Here is a 5,474-nt window from a genome sequence, read left to right as displayed (position 1 = left end):
AACACGGAGCTGAGCTCAGGACCTGATTTAACCTCCATCACAAAGTCCCTGTGATTCCCTCAGCCGCCTCCATTCCTCCCTCGTCCCGTTGCCACCGATCCCTCATCAATGTCTCTCTCCCTCCAGGCTCCATTCATCCAATGCACTCCTGGCCGGCCACACAACCTCCACCATCTAACCACCACCAAGTCCTGCTTGATCTCACTAACCTTCACTGTTTCCAAGTTCATTACCACTCAAATTTAAAATTCGCTTACATCCCTCCATTGCCCACATTGCCCCATCTCCACATCTACAGCAAACCGACCCGTGACCTCTTCATTCAAATTAAGAATACGGTAGCAGAGTGGTTTTATTAATGGATTAATAATCCGGAATCATGAGTTCAAATCTCATCGTAACAGCTGGGGAATTTAAATTGAATTAGTTAAATAAAATCTAGAATTAAAAAACATCGAGTATCATTAATGATGGCTCTGAAACTACCATGAAACTACTCTTAATCATCCTCTGAAGTGGCCTAGCAAGACACTCAGTTGTACAATCTCGCTCCACAAAGTCACAATAAGCAAAAAACCGGACGTACCACCCGGCAAGGAGCCACTAAGCACAGGGCATGGAAAAGGCAAACCAAACCCAATCGCCTCCTCACTAATATCTGGGGACTTGTGCCAACATTGGGTAGAGCTATCCCACAGACTAGTCAAGCAACAGCCTGACATAGCCATACTCATAGAATCATACCTGACAGCCAACGTCCCAGACCCTTCCATCACTATCCCTTGGTGTGTCCTGTCCCGCCGGCAAGACAGGCCGACCAGAGGTGGCGGTAAAGTGATGTACTGTGAGGAGGGAGTGGCCCTGGGAGTTCTCAACATTGACTCCGGACCCCATGAAATCTAATGGCATCAGGTTAAACATGGGCAAGGAAACCTCCTGGTGATTACCACCTACCGCCCTCCATCAGCTCATGAATCAGTCCTCCTCCATGTTGAACAGCACCTGAAGACAGCGGCGAGGGTAGCAAGGGCACAAAGTTTACACTGAATGGGGAACTTGAATGTCCACGACTGACCGAGCTGGCCAAGCCCTGAAGGACTTAGATGCCAGACTGGACCTGCGGCAGGTGGTGAGTGAACCAACACGAGGCTAAAACCGACTTGACCTCGTCCTCACCAATCTACCGGTCGTAGATGCATCTGTCTATGACAGTATTGGTAGGCGTGACCATCGGACAGTCGGAGACGAATTCCTGTCTTCACACTGAGGACACCATCCAAAGTGTTGTGTGGCACTACCACCGTGCTAAATGGGATAGATTCAGAACAGATCCAGCAGCTCAAAACTGGGCATCCATGAGGCCCGGTGGGCCATTAGCAGCAGCAGAACTGTAGTCTATCACAACCTGCAACCTCATGGCCCTGCATATGCCTCATTCAACCATTACCAACAAGCCAGGGCTTCAACCCTGGTTCAATGAGGAGTGTAGAAGAGCATGCCAGGAGCAGCACCAGGCGTACCTAAAAACGAGGTGCCAACCTGGTGAAGCTACAACACATGACGACATGCATGCTAAACAGCGGAAGCAACATGCTATAGACAGAGCTAAGCGATTCCACAACCAACGGATCAGATCAAAGCTCTGCAGTCCTGCCACATCCAGTCGTGAATGGTGGTGGACAATTAAACAACTAACGGGAGGAGGAGGCTCTGCAAACATCCCCATCCTCAATGATGGCGAAGTCCAGCACGTGAGTGCAAAAGACAAGGCTGAAGCGTTTGCAACCATATTCAGCCAGAAGTGCCGAGTGGATGATCCATCTCAGCCTCCTCCCGTAATCCCCACCATCACGGAAGCCAGTCTTCGGCCAATTCGATTCACTCCACGTGATATCAAGAAACGGCTGAGTGCACTGGATACAGCAAAGGCTATGGGCCCTGACAACATCCCAGCTGTAGTGCTGAAGACTTGTGCTCCAGAACTAGCTGCGCCTGCAGCCAAGCTGTTCCAATACAGCTACAACACTGGCATCTACCCGACAATGTGGAAAATTGCCCAGGTATGTCCTGTCCACAAAAAGCAGGACAAATCCAATCCGGCCAATTACCGCCCCATCAGTCTACTCTCAATCATCAGCAAAGTAATGGAAGGTGTCATCGACAGTGCCATCAAGCGGCACTTACTCACCAATAACCTGCTCACCGATGCTCAGTTTGGGTTCTGCCAGGACCACTCGGCTCCAGACCTCATTACAGCCTTGGTCCAAACATGGACAAAAGAGCTGATTTCCAGAGGTGAGGTGAGAGTGACTGCCCTTGACATCAAGGCAGCATTTGACCGAGTGTGGCACCAAGGAGCCCTAGTAAAATTGAAGTCAGTGGGAATCAGGGGGAAAACTCTCCAGTGGCTGGAGTCAGACCTAGCACAAAGGAAGATGGTAGTGGTTGTTGGAGGCCAACCATCTCAGTCCCAGGACATTGCTGCAGGAGTTCCTCAGGGCAGTGTCCTAGGCCCAACCATCTTCAGCTGCTTCATCAATGACCTTCCCTCCATCATAAGGTCAGAAATGGGGATGTTCGCTGATGACTGCACAGTGTTCAGTTCCATTCGCAACCCCTCAAATAATGAAGCAGTCCGAGCCCGCATGCAGCAAGACCTGGACAACATCCAGGCTTGGGCTCATAAGTGGCAAGTAACATTCGCGCCAGATAAGTGCCAGGCAATGACCATCTCCAACAAGAGAGAGTCTAACCACCTCCCCTTGACATTCAACGGCATTAACATCGCCGAATCCCCCACCATCAACATCCTGGGGGTCACCATTGACCAGAAACTTAACTGGACCAGCCATTTAAATACTGTGGCTCCGAGAGCAGGTCAGAGGCTCGGTATTCTGCGGCGAGTGACTCACCTCCTGACTCCCCAAAGCCTTTCCACCATCTACAAGGCACAAGTCAGGAGTGTGATGGAATACTCTCCACTTGCCTGGATGACTGCAGCTCTAACAACACTCACGAAGCTCGACACCATCCAAGATAAAGCAGCCCGCTTGATTGGCACCCCATCCACCACCCTAAACATTCACTCCCTTCACCACCGGCGCACTGTGGCTGCAGTGTGCACCATCCACAGGATGCACTGCAGCAACTCGCCAAGGCTTCTTCGACAGCACCTCCCAAACCCGCGACCTCTACCACCTGGAAGGACAAGAGCAGCAGGCACATGGGAACAACACCACCTGCAGGTTCCCCTCCAAGTCACACACCATCCCGACTTGGAAATATATCGCCGTTCCTTCATCGTTGCTGGGTCAAAATCCTGGAACCCCCTTCCGAACAGCACTGTGGGAGAACCGTCACCACACGGACTGCAGCGGTTCAAGAAGGCGGCTCACCACCACCTTCTCAAGGGGCAATTAGGGATGGGCAATAAATGCTGGCCTCGCCAGCGACGCCACATCCCGTGAACGAATAAAAAAAATGAATCCCACACTCACAGACTGTACTGGAGACTGTTGGATACAGAATGAATTTCACACTCACACACAGTGCCAAAGACTGACAGACAGGGAATTAATGCCACACTCACATACAGTCTGACATCTACTGGCCATAAGTGAGAACTGTAAAGAAGTGGAATAAATTCACATTATCTGTCGTTGTTCTCGATTCAGGACAATGTGCAATGTGAGGAAATAGTTTCTCTCTGTAATTTCTACTTTCATTTTTTCATATTTTGTCAGTGAAAAATTAGACAATTGATTCACAATAAAGTTTCTGTTTTGCTCATTCGAAAGTTGCCCCATTATATTTCACTCTACATTGCACAATATTTCTGTCTGATTTCTCAGGACACGATTTATATTAATTCAAATAAACCGAACTGAAACACAAATAAAAACTGAGCGCAAAGTTTCAACGGCGACCGTCAAAAGTGAAAGTGATAAAATGTAAAAAAAAATAAAACCGAAAATGCTGGAAAGACTCAGCAGGTCCGGCAGCATCTGTGGAGAAGGGAAGCTCGGGTTAACGGTTCAGGACTGTGACCCTTCTACAGATCAGAAAGGTTAATCCGACATAATTTAAATAAGGAACGGGAATCAGGAGAGGGAAAAACTTCAGAAAATCAATTAATTTCACTGAATCCGGGCAATTGTGTCCCGTATCTACCGTACAAATAATAATACAAAGGAACAGAGTTAAATTCAACATTATGGGGGAAATAAATGAATTTTAAATGTATTTTTATATAAATTAGACCCGTTTGTGTTTTGGAAACACTATCCCTCTGAACATCATCAAATTCGGTTCCAGTCTTGGTGTTTCTGAATTCAGCGTGCTGGGATTGAAACCTGTTTGGAATTAATTGCTTGGAAGGCAGCTATACTCACCATTATAGCGCCTTATTTCACCAGGAGGGAGAAATACAGTGTTTCTTTGGAGTTTCGGATTGAGTTGCTCCCTTTGGGTTTCTGGCACTTTAATCATAGACAATAAGTAGTTCCCAAACATCAGCCCCTGAACAGACACAACAAGCTGGTGGGATTTCTCATTCATTGATATTAAATAAGAGGATGGCAAGAGAATAGGAAGAGGTTAGGAAGAAATCACAAAAACAATTAGGGAATCAAACAGGAACCACGAAATCAAATTATCAAAGAATATAAAAAGAAATAGTAAATTATTCCACAGACACAAAAATAACAAAAGGAAAATCAGAATATCATGAGGGCCACTAAGGGATGCACATGAAAAACGTCAGCGAAATGGCAGAAACATTGAATTATTACTTTGCCTCAGTATTTACCCGGGAGATTAACAGGGTGAACATGATTTTAGAGGAAGAGGTCAATAAGGATATCAAGACATTAAAGTTAGAAAGGGTGGTTAAACTGGTCCAGATAGATTGCACCCGTGCATATTAAATGAAGCAAAGGAAGAGATAGCAGAGGCACTGTTACATATATAGAAAAACATCATCACAAAAGGAATAGTGCCAGAGGACTGGATGACAGTTAATGTGATTCTTATATTTTAAAACAGGAGATCGAACAAGTCCAGGGAACTATAAACCAGTTAACTGAAGGTCGGTGGGAGGAATAATCATGGAATCTTTTACTCAATGATGCAATAGAAAAACATCTCGAAACCGAAAATATAATATAAACAGTTTGACAGAAGGTTTGACAGTTTAAATTTCAGTTCAAAATAACTTATTTGCTTTTCAATTCTATTCCTCTGGAAATAAACCCCAGTGCTTTGTTTGCTTTTTATGGCCTTATCATCCTGTGTTGCTACTTTTAATTTGTCAATCTGTACCCCTAAAATCCCTTTGCTCTTTTACCCCATTTAGACTATTATTTTCCGAGCAGTATGTCGCCTCCTTACTCCCCCTAGCAAATTGCACCACCTCACACCTTCCTATATGGAAATTCAATGGCCATTTACACCGCCTTTCAGCACCTTATTAAAGT

Source organism: Heptranchias perlo, unplaced genomic scaffold (genome assembly GCF_035084215.1).
Source record: "Heptranchias perlo isolate sHepPer1 unplaced genomic scaffold, sHepPer1.hap1 HAP1_SCAFFOLD_54, whole genome shotgun sequence".
NCBI classification, from domain to species: domain Eukaryota; kingdom Metazoa; phylum Chordata; class Chondrichthyes; order Hexanchiformes; family Hexanchidae; genus Heptranchias; species Heptranchias perlo.
The sequence above is the reverse complement of the archived record's forward strand: the minus strand, read 5'-3'. Positions refer to the sequence as shown.